Here is an 18,433-nt window from a genome sequence, read left to right as displayed (position 1 = left end):
AATCAGAGAAATTAAAAAGCCCAACTCAATTATTTCTGTTCTCTCATGGTTCACAGTTATCTGAGGCCTACTGTTCAATGTATAAAAACTCCTTATTCATATATTTTGTCCAATTTTCTAGTGATTATAATTGGAAAATATTAATGTCTACTTCCTGTTATGCCATCATGAGAAAAAGAAGAAATCAAAGTATGTCTTTTAGAATTTTCTTTCAAAACACTATGTCACTGCCTCTTTTTCCCTGTTCCTGTCAATATCCTGTGTAGGGCCTTATATTCAATCAAGACTACTAAAGAAGCTTTAACCTTGGCTAAAGACTGACTTTGTTATTTCATGGGTTTTAGTTTGATTTCCCCATCTCTGAAAGCACCAAGAAGTGAGGACATCATCTTACGTGTTTAAAGTAAAATCCTTAATTGTATACAAAATACTATGTTACAGATATTAAATACATCCATATCTTCATATTGGATTATAATTTCTATGTGAAGGCAATGTAGCCATCAATTGTTAAAGCACTGATTGTCAATGTTGAGTAAGCTGATGCAGCTAATCAACTGGCCATCTTTTTCCATCTTGATGACTATCCAAATATTCTATATTTTAAATATCATTCCTGAAATAACATTTCTTTGATTGAAGTTATGTTATAACACAAAATCTTGACCATTTGAGAACCCAAATAACTTACATACCTAAAAAATTTCAGTGGCTTTTTGAAAGTTATGAGATCTTTTGATGAAATATCACTTAACTATATTTGTAAAAATTCAAATGATTATCTGTTCATATGCCAATAGATATCTCTAAAGAATAATTATAATGTTTTTTTTAAATTGCTAACAAAATGTTTTATTTTTAGAGTAAAAATGATTGATTTTAGATTGGTAAGTTTTTGTGAGATTTAGCAAAATAGGTGAATTATTTTTCCCCTAATGTGAAAATAGAATCTATCATTTACAAAAACATGAAATGTTACACAAAACATCACTGGTGTATGTCTGTAAAATATTTTTAAAGTGTTAGTGACCATTTTCTTTAAACAAGATAACTAATAACAACTCTAGGAACTACAGCTGCTCACTGCTAGTTAGGCAGAAATTATGCAAATAACTGAAAATGATACCTGTTAACAAAATTGATGAAAACTAGTTATCAAAAATAGGAAGATAAATGCTTTCTGCAGTCAATGTAGTTCATTATTAAACAACATAGTAATAAAGTTTAGATGGCCAGGAAATTTTACCAGTTGAGTCTGGTGCCCAGCTAAAAATAAAATGAAATTTATTTCAAAGCAAAGGTTTCAAGAACAGGTATTCAGGACACCAGATAATAAACAAAATGGAGAAAATTAACTTCCCATAACCATTTATTAAGGAAAAGCTTGTAAGTGCTTAGCACGGAAAGGAACCACAAATGCTGCTTGGCTTAAAATGGGGTTATGTACTGATAAGTCCAATGTAAGCTGAAAGTATCTTAAGTCAAAAATGCATTTAATATAGCTAACCTACTGAATATCATAGCTTAGCCTAGCCTACCTCAAACATGCTCAGAACATTTATATTAACCTATTTGGGGGCAAAATCATTGAACACAAATCCTACTTTATAGTAACATGTTGAATTTCTCATGTAATTTATTGAATGCTGTACTGAAGTAGTTTCCACTGAATACATACCATTTTTGCACCACCATTAAAATTAAAAAAATCATATCAAATCATTGTAAGTCAAGGACTGCCTGTACAGATATCATATGAGATTTACAAGTTACATCATCATATAGTATAATAGTCACAGCCAATTAAACGAAAGATAAACACCAACATTATCAACAGTATCTAAATTTAATTTTTCTGTTGATGATGTTATTCTTATCCTAGGAAGGGGGTTGACAAACTGTAGTCTATGCGCTAAACCTATTCTGCCACTGTTTTTTTTTTTTACGGCCAGTAAATTAAAAACAGATTTTATGGTTTTTAAGGATCATAAAAATATGAGAACACAAAAACCAAAAAATATGGCCGGGCATGGTAGCTCATGCCTCTAATCCCAGCACCTAGGGATGCCGAGGCAGGCGGATCATGAGGTCAGGAGATCGAGACCAGCCTGACCAACATGATGAAACCATCTCTACTAAAAATACAAAAATTAGCCAAGTGTGGTGGCGCACGCCTGTAATCCCAGCTACTCAGGAGGCTGAGGCAGGAGAATCACTTGAACGCAGGAGGTGGAGGTTGCAGAGAGTGGAGATCGCGCCACTGCACTCCAGCCTGGTGACAGAGCGAGATGTTGTCTCAAAAAAAAAAAAAAAAAAAAAAAAGACAAAGACTGTGTGGCTAACAATCCCAAATCTTCAAAGAAAAAGTTTGCAAAACCTTATTTTACAGTACTTCCAATTCATGAAACGTTAGGAAAACAAAGTAAAATGTAAAAATCTATAAAATGAAAATTTGTATTATATGTAAAGTTCATTACAAATAAAAATAATAAATATTAAAATCTTTTGTAAAAGTGAGTCAAAATTCCATTTTGGAGAGACATAAAACATGAAGAGTCTTTCAAATTTCCTGTAGGAGTTAACTCATTTTAGATTGTGAAAAAACTATTCAATCAAGTAAGAAAAAAACTGGAGCATTTTCCTTTCATATGTCAGACTTCATTCAGTTTATTTTTGTTAATCAGATCTATATGAAAATTACCAATTTTTGTTTGCACAAGGACAAATGGCCCAACAGGATATAAGTTGGAGTCTATCACATTTTAAAAAGCAGGAAATAAATTTTTTTTAAGAATGATTTTCAAATAGTTTACCACTTATATACAACTTTTTCCAAAATATTTTTTCATTAGATTATTGAACATAGCTAAGTTTCCTTTCCATATTCTTCATGTCATACCATCATGTTGTATATTATAAGCTCAAATTTGTGTAAAAATGGAAACTGTAACCACATGAAGTATTTTTTAAATATCTCAAATAGTAAACATAACCATAGTAGTCATTTACATTGCTGCTCTTAATTAATGCAAATTTTAATAAATTTTGTGATCAAAGTTAGGTGCCTATTTTATCTTGTTACCTCCCAGAAGTAGTACAGAAATTAATCATATATAAAATATTTTAAACAGATTTCAAAATACCAATAGAATTAGCAAAACTAAAAAGGAAAATTCAGAACAGTTAGCATCCAAAAACATATTTTTCCACAAACAGTATTTAATGACAATTTGACCTGTACATGCCTCATATAAAAATGCTAACAAGTTAAACTTACCCACTTTACTACTATAATTCTATCAAGCTGCCATGCTCTTTAACAGATTTTGCCTATCTATCATTTTTCTCTGTAATACTCTATCCACTTCCTTTCTCTCACACACTTTTAAAAAGTGACATTGATGGCAGTGGTGGCCCATCTGGAGTGTCCACTACAAAGACACCAACTGCAGTGGGGGAGGCATGGCCAGGGCTGTGGGCTGCATGGACTAGATGGGGGCTGGAACAGGTAGGAGCTCCCCCTACTATCGAGTTGTCAGGGCAGGAGTCCTGGGTGCAACTGCAGCTGCCCAGCCATGGCTCCAGACCCTGACATTCCTGCACTCTTGGGGGTGCAGACAGCCCTTGCCCCCATAGGCTTGAAAGTGTTTGCTCCCGCTGCCTGGGCTCCCCCTACTCTTGGCACCCACTCCTGGGTAGAGCAAAGTTGTGGCCACACCCAGGCATTGTCACAACCTAGCTGGGCGTGCACACGCTTGGGTGGTGCTGACATGCCAGCCTTATCACCTTGGCCCCCTCCGGACACTGGGTGCCAAAGAGCACAGGAGGGAGGCTGAGAGGGTGCTGAGGATGGCTTAGCGTGAGCCTGCAGGCGTCCCTCAGCATGAACAGCCTGGGTGCCATGGATATCATGTTGATGGCATAGGAGGAAGAAAGGCTCCTGGGCAGAAAGGGGTGGGACCCTGGTGAAGCTCCACCTTCAAGCCTGGGATGGCCTGAAGCCTGGGAACCAGGCTCTCAGTTCTGGGTATAGTTTGCAGTCCAGAGTGAGAACTTACAGTGATTTTTTCAGGCCTGTCTATGGCCTCCCAAAGACCAATCAGCATGAGCTTCCTCCCTTCTGAGCCCATAAAGACCCCAGAATCAGCCAGACTTACACAGACATCATGACTACCAGCTGCAGAAAGAAACTATCCACTTTGGGTCTCCTTGACTCATCAGGATGACCTGCCTGCAGAAAGGAGCTTTCTACTATGGGCCTCCTCTCCGATGAGAGCTGGACATTCATAGGGACAACCTGCCTGTGCATAGGAGTTACCCACTGCAGGTCTCCTTTCTGCTGAGAGCTGGACACTTATCGGGACAACCTGCCTGCAGATAGGAGCTATCCACTCTGGGTCTCCTCTCTGCTGAGGGCTGCATTTGTCAGGACTACTTGCCTGTGGAAAGGAGCTACTCACTCCAGGTATCCTTTCCACTGAGAGCTGGACACTCACTGGGATGACCTGCCTGCGGAAAGGAGCTACCCACTTTGGGTCTCCCAAGAGTTGTTCTGTCGCTCAATGAAGCTCTTCTCCACCTTGCTCACCCTCTAGTTGTCTGCATATCTCATTCTTCCTGAACATGAGTCAAGAACTTGGGACTCACCAAATGGTGGGACTGAAAAGCTGTAACACAAACAGGGCTGAAACAATCCTCCCACCCCTGCTCACCACACTGTGGGTGATGAGGAGAGAACAGCTGCAGGACTCAGGGAGCCCAGACCTAGGGGCTCCCCAGGCCTGGGCTGTGACACCCTTTCTGGGGCTCTGTAATTTCTGGTGTCTCCAAGCTTCCAGGTGCTATCATCTTGCCCTCATCCAGACATGGGTGCCTGCAGTGGAAGCTGCTTATGATGCATCTGATCTAGCTGCAGGCCTGCATGAAGCTAGCGCCTGTGCCAGTGCCTAGAGCTTTTCACCCCACTGCAGCAGTCAGCGTGCCTGGTTGTGCACAGTGGCCGGAACCTGTGCTTGCCTGCTCAGGCACCCACTGCTGCTCCGTGCCTGGCTCGCATGGGATCTAGGCCTGCAGCATGAGCTGAGTGCAGCATGTCAGGCCAAGTGGGTGGAATGAGCCCAGCATGCCTGAGCAAAACTCAGGGAAAAGTGCCACTAGCCACAGAGGTTTCTGGTTGGCGAAGTGACACCCCAAGGATCCCATGACAATATCACGTTATAATTCAATACGGAAAGAATGAAAGTGATGCTTCGCAACAGTCCATATTTATTCCAAAATTAGTGACTAAGTATAACCATTAAGTGGGGAAAAAAATAAGTAATGTTTTAGAGTTTGGTAATGGTACTCTATACCTTTTATCCCTGATAGCCAAGCAACATGAGGTCGATTCATTAAAGAATAAATGTGATAACCTAATATTACTGTGAAACAAAATCACATTTTATTTTTAATTTTAGTTTTCACAAGCAACAGGTAAAACTTTAGCAACAGAAACTAATCTTATTGTATTATTCCCATTAAATTGTTATTTATGTAATACTTCCCTATGGAGAAATAATCTTCAAACTAATTTTATATTTAAAAAAATAATATTTTAATGTAACTAACAATAAAAAGGAGACTATTTCTAAGAATCCAGTTCATAGATTTATTCTTACCAATTTGAAATTTTGGATATAACAATGAGATATATTTGCTGTATCAACTTTAAGTGCTTTTAAATTTAGATAACAGAATTTGAACTAAAAATAGTGTTCCAGAAGCTATTATATAGTTAATTAAACTGTCTTTATCCTGAAAAAAATATTTTAAAAATAGGAACAAAATTAAAGTATTGTATATACTAATACTGCTATCAAAAATAAGAAATAGGCCTGGCACGGTGGCTCATGCTTGTAATTTCAGCAGTCTGGGAGGCTGAGGTGGAAGGACTGCTCGAGCCCAGGAATTCAAGACCAGCTTTGGCAACATAGGGAGACCCCATCTCCACAAAAATTGTTTAAAAAATTAGCTGAGTGTGGTGGTGCACACCTGTTGTCCCAGGCTAGGCTGAGGCTGGAGGATCAACCTAGGGAAGGAGTTCAGGGCTGCAGTGATCTGTGATCATGCCACCGCACTCCAGCCGGTTAACAGAGTAAGACTCTGTCTCAAAAAAAAAAAAAAAAAAAAGTAAAGAATAAAAATGTTAGGAATTTAGTTAAAATTTTTAGGTTTTACAATATAATTTTAATTTTTTAAGAATTTTATAGTAAGAATATTACCCCTGAAGATTCTGGCTAAAATTGGACCAAATATTAATCAAATGCTTTCATCAAGGGGCAAAGTTCTTATATATATTATTATAATCATTTCCTCAAAAAGGTGGGAGAAATAAGATTATGTTATTTTTTCAGCTGAAAATTAGATAAGGATGTAGCTACAAAAATATGTTATAAAATATAGGAAATAAATGATAATGCTATAGTTTGGAGGAGAAACAAAAAATGTAGCTGACTAATTTCCAACTAAATGTCCCTGACTAAATACCCAGGAATCATCAACTTTATTCAACTTGGACCACGAAAGAACTTCATAACTTCATCAAAAGTGTAAGGATATCAGATGACAATGACAATCCTAATATACCATTCTTCTGTTCTTTTTTTTTTCTTAGTACTTCTTACCTACAGAAATGTATAGAAGTATAGATCAAGGGTAAGCAATTTTTTAAAGTGTCAGATAGTAAATATTTTAGGCTTTGTGAACTACATGGTCTCTGCTGAAACCAATCAACTCTCCCACTGTAGTACAAAGGCAATCTAGATAATACATAAAAGAATGGCCTGCCTGTATTTCAATAAAACTCCATTTACAAAAGCAGATTTGACTGCTAGGTCATAGTTGCCTGAAACCTGGTATACACCATAATATAATGATGATCAACACACAGTTTTAAAGACACAGGCATCCTCAGAGATACTGAAGGTCCAGTTCGAGACCACTGTAATGAAGCAAGTATCACGATAAAGCAAGTCACACAATTCTGGTTTCCCAGTGTATATAAAAATTATGTTACACTATACTATAATCTACTAAGTGTGTGATATCACTATGGCTAACAATCACAAAGTACATACCTTAATTAAAAAATATACCATTGCTAAAAACTGCCAACAAAGAGACACAAAGTGAGCACGTTTTTGGAAAAGTGGTGTCAACAGACTTGCTCCATGCAAGGTTGCCATAAACCATCAATTTGTTAACATAGTATCTGTAAAGCATAATAAGCGAAGCACAATAAAAAGAAGTATTCCTGGGTATATATTTTATTTCCAATTTTCAGGTTTTTTTTGAGGGTCTGGGTGTCATTTTTTGACAGCAGTTTATACACATTTGTTTTCTTCCCATGGTTGTTTCCTTCAAAGCACAGGCACAGAGCCTTCGAGAAGAGCAGTCTGTGAATGAGCGAGCCAGGAACACAGGATGCGTACTTCCTTAGCAGGCGTGTTCAGCCCTGTCAGGATGCAATCCTTCAAGTTGGAATTCTGTTGGGTATTTGAGAGAGACCAAGGTGGGGAGCAGAGAGGAAGTCTTCAATGGGACTCACATCTTGGTGCAGGCCTCCTCTCTCAAGTCCATCCCAAGTTTTAGGGACCTGGGGGGCAACATTCAGGCCCATCCAGCTCAACAGTAACAGATTCTTCAGTTCATGCCCACTTTATACACACCTGCTTCGGCTGGTCACACTGTTAGAGAGAATCAATCTTAGGGTAAGAGACAGACCACTTCCTCTCTGACCTTGGTTAGCACCTCTCTTCAGCTGCATCTGTGCAGGGACAGCTAGAAAAACTGATGCCTGGCTTCTCGGTTCAGCTACATATCAATCATCCTCAAATCTTCAATCAACCATCAAGGACAGGATAGACGCTACACATTACTCAGGCTGACAACTGTGCTCACCCGTCGATCACACACTGCCCTACCTTTGTTATGACAATTGCCAGTGCCTAGGCCGGAGCTCCAGCAGGCCCCAAATTGGGGCTTAAAGCCAGTCTGCATATATACTTTGGAATTTTTAGCAGTGGAGTTGATATGGTTAGGCTTTGTGTTTCCACCCAAATCTCATTTTGAATTGTAATCCTCATAATCCCCAAGTGTCAAGAGAGAGATCTGGCAGAGGTGACTGAATCATGGGGGTGATTTCTCCCATGCTGTTCACGGGACAGTGAGTTCTCATGAGATCTGATGGTTTTATAAGGGGCTCTTCCCCCTTCACTTGGCGCTTCTCCTTCCTGCAGCTTTGTGAAGAAGGTACCTTGCTTTCCCTTCCACCATGACTGTAAGTTTCCTGAGGCCTTTCCAGTCATTTGGAACTGTGAATCAATTAAACCTCTTTCCTTTATGGACTACCCAGTCTTGGGCAGTTCTTTATAGCAGTATGAAAATGGACTAATACAGAAGTGGATAAAAAAGTAGATGGATGTGAGAAAAATGAAAGGGCTTCATTTGATAGAGTATTTAGAGATCTGGAGTGATTTTACTTTTATTTCTTTCACTTGGAGCCAATCACAAAATTTCACAGTGATTTCTGGGGTGGGAGCAGAAGGAAGGCTGGTGTTAACAATCATCAGGGCTGTGGCCCAGTTGGCCCGCGGAGGTACAGGTAGCACTAGAGCAGGTGGAGGAGCATGGACTACCCCGTGGGCAGGTGGGTAACGTTCTAAGAGCACAAGAGCTGGTAAGCAACGCTCTTGGTGGCTTTGAGCACGTACAGCTCCATCGGGTAGTCATCCCCGGGCACCAGTGAGTTGCTCTGGAGCCATATCATAGGCAGAGATGATGGCCGCCTCTTTCTGCTGCTCATCCTTTTCCACCTCAAATCTGGCCATCTCTGCTTCCTGCTGAGCTACCTGTTTGGCTTCCACTGCTTCTGTGAACGCCTTCCTGAAGGTCACATGCATCAAGGACATGACGTCCAGGATGAGCCCAGAGGTGGCAGCTGCTCACTCCACAAGGTCATCACTCACCTGCTTGGGGAACAGCTCTCTCTGAGTGGTAAGTTCTCCAGCATCAAAGTGAGCCACCACTGACGAGGATCTCTGTAGTGACAGATGGTAGAACAGCAGGACACAGTCATTGGAGTCCTCTCCAAGGCTGGTGAGGATGTGAGGAAGCTGGCAGTGACAGGCTGGAAGGGGATGCACAGGGATGCTGGCATACTATGAATCTGCTACCAGCGACGACTGGCATACTGCATGGTTGACAGCAGCAGTGGAATGCCATTGGTTTCTGTACCCATGGGATGAGAAAGTGAGTCCCCTCCCCTACCACAATGTCCCGCACTCCACAGAATCAAAGAAAACAGCTCTGTGCCCAGCATCCACATTATAGAAGGCAGAGTTCACCATGCTTCGTGCAATGGCTAAGGCCAGGCTGAGCTTTGGTAGCCATGTTTTCTTCTGTGGAACCCTTACACCTGCTTCCATTCTGATGTCCACATGCATTCCCCATGAACGTTAGAGTTACAGCACTGATACCATTCCCCTAGATGTAATAACTACTGTAAATTTATCATCTTGATTGGCGTTTATATTTTTACCACTTATGAATGTGTCCCTAAAGAAGATACAGTATCCTTATCCATGTGCTAAGCTTTTATGGTAAATATTTTTGTGAAATCCCATTTCACTACTGCATAGTATACCATTTAATTATACAATTTTCTTTTAATATACATTTAGGTTGTTCTCAGTATGTCTCGGGTAAAGTCACTGTTTTTAATAAGCATTTTACATCTGTATCTTCTTGTGTACACATGCAAAAATTATTCCATGGTATATTCCCAAGAATAAAATTGCTGAATCAATGTACATTTACAAATTCAACTTTACATGATAATGCAAAATTATTCCTCAAAGTGGTTTCATCAATTTAGACTTCCACTAGAAAACTCTACACCTTTCCTAATAAATGGATTTTAAGTATAAATTGTATACTTATTGGATGGGAGTGAAATTGTTTCATTTTGGCTTTTTTAACCATTTTTGAGATTGAAAATGAGGTTGACTTTTTTTACATGTTTACTGACCGCTTGTATTTAACCCATCCACAAATTAACAGATTTTTATTCTTATTGCCCATTTTTTCTATAGAATTGTGTTTTTCTTATTCATTGGTAGGAGTTTCTTTGTGTAATTTGGATATCAACATTTGTTGATTATCATTGTTAGACATACACCTTTCCAGTCTATGGGTGAACTTTTCACTTTAATTAAAATTGTAGTAAAATATACATAACATAAAAATTACAGTCTTAACCATTTTAAAGCACACAGTTCAGTAGTGTTAAATATATTCACATCTCCAGAGGTTTTTCATCTTGCAAAACTGAAACTCTATACTCCATTAAACAACTTCTTATTTCCCATCACCCCCAGTCACTGGCAAATAACATTCTACTTTCTATTTCTATGAATTTGACTACTCTAGATAACTCGTGTAAGTGGAATCATACAGTATTGTGTTTTTGTGACTTGCTTATTTTACTTAGTGTAATTTCCTTAAGGGTGAATTCATGTGGCAACATGTGTCAGAACTTCCTTCTTATTAAGAGTGAATACCATTCCATTGTATGTATATACTACATTTTTTGAAATGCATCTATATGTTCATAGAAACTTGGGTTGCTTCCATGACTTGACCATTTGTTAATACTGCTGCTATAAACGTAGGTCACAAATAATATTTCCTTGAAACCTTGCTTTAAATTATTTTGGCTATAAACCCAAAAATGGAATTTCTAGATCATATGTTAATTCTATTTTTTATTTTCTGACAAAATGCCATACTATTTTCCATACTGGCTGCACAATTTTACATTCCCACAAAGAGTACACAGTTTTCAACTTCCACATATCCTTGCCAACATTTGTTATTTTCTGTTTTTTTGATAGCAGCCATCCTAATGGGTGTAAGGTTTCTTCTTGTGCTTAATGGATGTAAGGTTTCTTCTTGTGCTTTTGACTATATGTTTTTAAACTGGGTTATTTGTAGTTTCATTGTTCAACTCTAACAGTTCTTATATATTCTGAATAATACGCTCTTAACAGATATATAATGTGCAATATTTTCTCCCTTTCCATAGGTTGCCTTTGCCTTTCACTCTGTTGATTGTGTCTTTTGATGCACAGAAGTTTAAAATTTTGATGTAGTCCAATATATCTATTTTTACTTGTTGCCTATATTTCTAATTTTAGAAAGAAATCATTGCCAAATCCAAATCCAATGACATGAAGCTTTTTTTTTTTTTGTAAGATGGAGTTTCATTCTTGTTGCCCAGAGTACAATGGCACAATCTCTGCTCACCGCAACCTCTGCCTCCCAGGTTCAAGCAGTTCCCCTACCTCAGCCTCCTGAGTAGCTGGGTTTATAGGAATATGCCACCATGCCTGGCTAATTTTTTATTTTTAGTAGAGATGGGGCTTCTCCATGTTGGACAGGGTGGTCTCGAACTCCCAACCTCAGGTGATCTGCCTGCCTCGGCCTCCCAAAGTGCTGGGATTAGAGGCATGAGCTACCATGCTCGGCCATCATGAAGCTTTTACCCTGTTTTCTTCCAAGAGTTTTAAAGTTTTGGGTGTTACATTTAGGTTTTTGAAGGATTTTGAGTTAATTTTGGTATATGGAGAAAGGTAAGGACCCAACAACATTCCTTTACATGTGGATATTAAGTTTTCTTAACATGATTTGTTGACAAGACTGTCCTTTCATTATTAAATGGTCTTGACACCCATGTTGAAAATCATTTGACCATATAAGTAAGGGCTGGCTTTTTTTGTTTGTTGGTTTTTTCGCTTGTTTTGTTTTGTTTTTGGCTAGAGATTCTATTCCGTTGGTCTACTATGTCTTTATGCCAGTGCCACATTGTTTTGACTTGTGGGGCTACGTAAGTAGAAGTTTTTAAACCAGGTCCTGTGAGTCCCCCAGCTTTGTTCTTTCTTAAGATTGTATTGGTTATTCTGGGTCCCTTGAGATTCCATGAGAATTTTAAGAGGGTTTTTTTCCCCACACAATAAGCTAATTAAATAAGATGATCTGTGTAATTCTTTTCTTCATTCTGTGGGATGTAATACATTGATCAATTTTTATATGCTGAACCATCCTTGCATTTCAGTAATAAAATTTACTTGGTTATGGTATATAATCCTTTTAATACGTTGCCAAATTCAGTTTAGAGTATTTTGTTGAAGATTTTTGCATTAATATTCACAATGGATATTGGTTTTATAGTTGTCTTTTAGTACTGCATCTGGTTTCAGTAGTAAGGCAATGCTGACCTCATATTATGAGTCTGCAAATATTCTATCCTGTTCAATTTTTTTTGAATGAGTTTGAGGAGGGTTGGTGTTAATTATTCTTAAACAGCTGGAAAAATGCAACAGTGAAGTCATCTGATCCTAGACTTTTCCTTGTTGGGAGATTTTTTTATTATTAATTGAATATCCTTATTTGTTGTAGGTCTGTTGATGGTTTGTTTCTTCATCTGGGTAGGTTGTGTGGTTCCAGGAACTTATTCACTTCCTCTATGTATCTAATTTGTTGGCATAAAATTATTCATAGTATTCTCTTACAATCAATCTTTTTATATTTCTGTGGCATTGGTTATAATGCCTACTCTTTCATTTTTTACTTTATTTGAATCTTCTTTTTTTTCCCCTAAATCAAGCTAAGGTTTTTCAATTTTGTTGATCTTTTTAATAAAATAAACTATTTTAGGGGAGAGGAAAAAATGGCAGATACGAGGCAAGACTAAATTGCAGCTTCTACTTGGATGGACAGAGCAGAATGTGGAGACTCACATTATCAACTTTTGCTTCAAGATGAATATGCCAAGAAAGCTGAGAGAATCCACAGACCCTTTGAAGGAAGTGGATTGCTCCTGCAGGACCTGGGAGACAGCCCAAACACTGTGAGTGTCCAAACTGTGAAAGTGGGAAAGGGGGATCATCTGCCCCTGAATGCACACCCTCACTGGGGAACGTGAGGGTCTAGATCACTGGAAAAGATTCTGACCTTACCTGGAACTGAGACAATTTAGAAAGCCAAGCAAAATATAGGGTAGAGGAAGCAGCAGGGAAAAGCCCTGTGGGTTCTCTTGGTCCCCAGGGAAGCCATTCCTAATGTGTCTCACTGGGGTCTTCGGGGAGGGCTGCCAGAGGAACTGGGAAAAGACTACAGGGAGAAGGAAACCTCCAGCTGAATTTTGTAACAATTCCAAATGAATGTGAAGTTTCCTGACCAGAACTTGGGGGAAGGCAAGAACTCAGTGTGAAGACCTGACAGGCAGGAGAGGCAAAAGCCCTGTTTGCTTTCTGGGACAGGAGGCCGGTATCCTGGGGTAAGTTCTCAGTCCTGCTCACCCACTGCCTGGAAACAAACTTGATGCTGTTGGGAGAGGCATGGTGGGAATGAGACCGGCCATCTGGGTTGAGAGGGAACTAGGTGAGTCCTGTAACTGCCGGCTTTTCTGCACTTCCCTGACAACCTGCTTGACACAGGAGAGGCAGCCATAATCCTCCTGGGAACATAACACCATTGAGCTGGGAACCACACACCCCCATTGCAGCCACAGCAAGCCCAGCTCAAGGAGAGTCTGAGCTCAGAAATGCCTAACCCTGCCTCCACCTGATGGTCCTTCCTTACCCACCCTGGTAGCTGAAGACAAAGATCATATTCTCTTGGGAGATCTGGGGCCCTGCCCATCCTCCCTATACTACCACCTGATCCTCCCTATACTATCACAGCTGACGCTCTCTTGAAAGCACCACCTCCTGCCAGCCAGTACAAAACTAGCACATTAAACAACTACAACTGAGGACCTTCAGAGAGTACATTTCACTCCCCTGCCACCTCCATTGGAGCAGGTACTGGTATCCATGACTGAGAGAACTGAAGATGGTTCACATGACAGGACTCTGTGCAAACAAACCTCAGTACCAGCCTGGAGCCTGGTAGCCCTGATGGGTGGCTGCATCCAGAGTGAAAAAACAGTCACTACAGTTTGGCTAGCAGGGAGCCACATCCCTAGGAAAAGGGGGAGAATATGACATCAAGGGAGCACTGCGTGGAACAAAAGAATCTGAACAGCAGCCTTGAGCCCCAGATCTTCCCTCTGACAAAGCCTACCCAAATGGGAAGGAACCATAAAAATAATTTGTGTAATATGACAAAACAAGGGTCTTTAACACCCCCAAAAAAATCACACTAGCTTACTACCAATAGATCCAAACCAAGAAGAAGTTCCTGAATTGCCAGAAAAAGAATTCAGGTTGATTATTAAGCTAATCAAGTAGGCACCAGAGAAAGGTGAAGTCTACCTTAAGGAAATTGAAAAAGTGATATAAGATATGACAAGAGAAATCTTCAGTGAAATAAACAGCATATATAAAAAACAATCACAACTTCAGAAAACAAAGGACACACTTAGACAAATGCAAAATGTACTGGAAACTCTTAGCAACAGAATTGAAAATGCAGAAGAAACAAATTCAGAGCTTGAAGATAAGGTTTTCGAAATAACCCAAACCAGCAAAGACAAAGAAAAAAGAATTTAAAAATGAACAAAGCCTCCAACAAGTTTGGGATTATGTTAAATGACCAAACCTAAGAATGACTGGCATTCCTGAGGAAGAAGAGAAATCTAAAAGTTTGGAAAACATATTTAGGGGAATAATTGGGGAAAACTTCTCCAGCTTTGGTACAGATCTAGACATCCAAATACAAGAAACTCAAAGAACACCTGGGAAATTCATTGCAAAAATATCATCACCTAGGCACACTGTCATCAGGTTACCTGAAGTCAAGGCAAAGGAAAGAATTTTAAGAGCTGTTGGGCAAAGGCATCAGGTAAACTATAAAGGAAAACATAACAGATTAACAGCAGATTTCTCAGCAGAAACCCTATAAGCTAGAAGGGATTGGAACCCTATCTTCAGCCTCCTTAAACAAAACAATTATCAGCGAAGAATTTTGTATCCAGAGAAACTAATCTTCATAAATGAATGAAAGATACACTCTTTTTCAGACAAACAAATGCTGAGAGGATTCTCTACTACCAAGCCAGCAAAACAAGAACTGCTAAAACGAGCTCTAAATCTTGACAAATCCTGGAAACACATCAAAACAGAAACTCTTTAAAGCATGAATCTCACAGAACCTATAAAACAAAATTACAAAAAAAGGATTCAGCAACAAATAGCATAATACATGGAATACTACCTCACATCTCAATATTAACATTGAATGTAAATGGCCTAAATACTCCACTTAAAAAACAGAATTACAGAATAGATAAGAATTCACCAAACAAGTATCTGCTGCCTTTAAAAGACTCACCTGACACATAAGGATTCACATAAAATTAAGGTAAAAGGGTGGAAAAGGACATTCCATGCAAATGGACACCAAAAGTGAGCAGGAGTAGATATTCTTGTACCAGACCAAACAAGAGAAAGAAATAAAGGGCATCCAAATTGGTAAAGTCAAACTGTCGCTGTTTGCTGAAAACCCTAAAGAAAAACCTAAAGACTCCTCCAAAAAGCTCCTAGAACTGATAAATGAATTCAGCAGTTTCAGTATATAAAGTTAATGTATACGAATCAGTAGCTCCGCTATACACCAACAGTGACCAGGCCGAGAATTTAATTAAGAACTCAACCCCTTTATAATAGCTGCAAAAAATAAAATAAAATACCAAAAGGTGAAAGTACTCTACAAGAAAAACTACAAAACACTGCTGAAGGAAATCATAAACACAAACCAACAAAAACACATCCTATGCTCATGCATGGGTAGAATCAATATTGTGAAAATGACCATGACCATACTACCAAAAGCAATCTACAAATTCAATGCAATTCCCATCAAAATACAACCATCATTCTTCACGGAACTAGAAAAAACAATCCTCAAATTTATATGGAACCAAAAAAGAGCCCACATAGCCAAAGCAAGACTAACCGTAAAGAACCAATCTGGAGACATCACATTACCTGACTTCAAATGATACCATAAGGCCATAGTCACGAAAACAGCATGGTACTGGTATAAAAATAGGCACATAGACCAATGGAACAGAATAGAGAACCCAGAAAGGAAGCCAAATACTTACAGCCAACTGATCTTCGACAAAGCAAATAAAAACATAAAGTGGGGAAAGGATACTCTTTCAACAAATGGTGCTGGGATAATTGGCTATTCACATGTAGGAGAATAAAACTTGATCTTCATCTCTCACCTTATAAAAAAATCAACTCAAGATGGATCAAGGACTTAAATATAAGACCTGAAAGTATAAAAATTATAAAAGATAACATTAGAAAAACCCTTCTAGACATTGGCTTAGGCAAAGACTTCATGACCAAGAATCCAAAAGCAAATACAACAAAAACCAAGATAAATAAGAGGGATTTAATTAAACTAAAGAGCTTTCTGTACAGCAAAAAGAACAGTCAGCAGAATAAACAGACAACCCACAGAGTGGGGAAAAATCTTCACAATCTATACCTCTGACAAAGGACTAATATCCAGAATTTAAAAGAAACTCAAATCGGCAAGAAAAAAACAATCCCATCAAAAAGTGGGCTAAGGATATGAATAGACAATTCTCAAAAGAAGATATACAAATGGCCAACAAACATATGAAGAAATGCTGAACATCACTAATGACCAGGGAAATGCAAATCAAAACCACAATGCGATACACCACCTTACTCCCACAAGAATGGCTATAATCAAAAAATCAAAAAATAATGGATGTTGGCATGGATGCAGTGAACACGGAACACTTGTACACTGCTGATGGGAATGTAAACTAGTACAACCATTAAGGAAAAGTCTGGAAATTCCTTAAAGAACTAAAAGTAGAACTACCATTTGATCCAGCAATCCCACTACTGGGTATCTATCCAAAGGAAAATAAGTCATTATATGAAAAAAATACTTGTACACACATGTTTACAGTAGCACAATTTGCAATTGCAAAAATATAAAACCTGTCCAAATGTCCATCAATCGAGTGGATAAAGAAATTGTGATATACATGTATGATGGAATACTACTCAGCCAGAAAAAAGGAATAAATTATATAGCATTCTCAGCAACCTGGATGGAACTAGAGACTATTATTCCAAGTGAAGCAACTCAGGAATGGAAAACCAAACATCGTATGTTCTCACTCATAAGTGAGAACTAAGCTATGAAGATGCAAAGGCATAAGAATGATACAATGGACTTTGAGGACTCGGGGGAAAGGGTGGGAGTGGGTGAGGGATAAAAGACTACAAATTGGGTTCAGTGTATACTGCTCAGGTGATGGGTACACCTGCATCTCACAAATCACCACTAAACAACTTACTCATGTAACCAAATACCACTTGTTTCCCAAAAACCTATGGAAATCAATTTTTTTTTAATTCAAATAATAAAAAAATCACCTATTGGTTAATGTTGATTTTTTTCTATTGCTTTTTTATTCTCTATTTTGTTTAGCTCTGCTCTAATTTTTACTGTTTCTTTTCTTCTATTAGCTTTAGGCTTGGTTTGTTCTTCTAGATTGTTGTTTTGAGATTTTTAAAAATGTAAATATATATAACTATAAACTTCCCTCTTAGCTTTACTTTACCCTCATCCCATAGTTTTGGTATGTTGTGTTTCAGTTTTCATTTGTTTTATTTTCTAATTTCCGTTGTGAGTTCTCCCTGACCATTAGTTATTCAAAATATGTTGTTGTATTTCTAAGTGTTTATGGAGTTTCTAAATTTCCTTCTAGTTTTTATTTCTAGTTTCATTCCATTGTGATTAGAAAAGATATTTTGTAAGATTTTAATCGTTTTAAATGTATTAAGACTTGTTTAATGACCTAACATATGGTCTAACCTAGAGGATGCGCCATATGCATTTTAGAAAAATGTATACTCTGATGCTATTGGGTGAAGTATTCTTTATAGGTCTGTCAAGTCCAATTGGTCTATAGTGTTGTTCAAGTCATCTATTTCCTTATTCACCTTTTACCTGGTTGTTTTATCCATTATTGAAATTGGGATATGAATGTCTCCCACTATTATTGCAGAACTTTTTTGCCCTTCAAGTCTGTCAATATGTGCTTCTTATATTTAGGAACTCTCATGTTTGGTACATATAAATTTATAATTGTTATATTTTCTTTGTATAACCCTTTTATCCTTATATATTGTTCTTCTTTGTCTCATTTAACAGTTTCAAAAGTTTATTTTGTCTTATATTAACTATCCCTGTTCTGTTTTGGTTACTATTTGGACAGAATATCATTTTCTACTCTTTCACTTTAAACCTCTATGTGTCCTTAGATTTATAGTGAGTGTCTCTTAAAGACAGCACATAGTTGGTTCCTGATTTTTCATCCATTCAGCTAATCTAT

The 18,433-nt window shown here is 38.2% G+C and overlaps 1 protein-coding gene across 8 annotated transcripts in view; it reads right to left on the bottom strand.

The window, feature by feature from the left end:
* The window catches only part of NBEA (neurobeachin), a 754,643-nt gene that overhangs the window by 421,968 nt on the left and 314,242 nt on the right, over nt 1–18,433 (bottom strand). The gene's annotated exons all lie outside the window — the stretch shown is intronic.

Source organism: Pongo pygmaeus, chromosome 14 (assembly GCF_028885625.2).
Source record: "Pongo pygmaeus isolate AG05252 chromosome 14, NHGRI_mPonPyg2-v2.0_pri, whole genome shotgun sequence".
NCBI classification, from domain to species: Eukaryota; Metazoa; Chordata; class Mammalia; order Primates; family Hominidae; genus Pongo; species Pongo pygmaeus.
The sequence above is the reverse complement of the archived record's forward strand: the minus strand, read 5'-3'. Positions and strand labels throughout refer to the sequence as shown.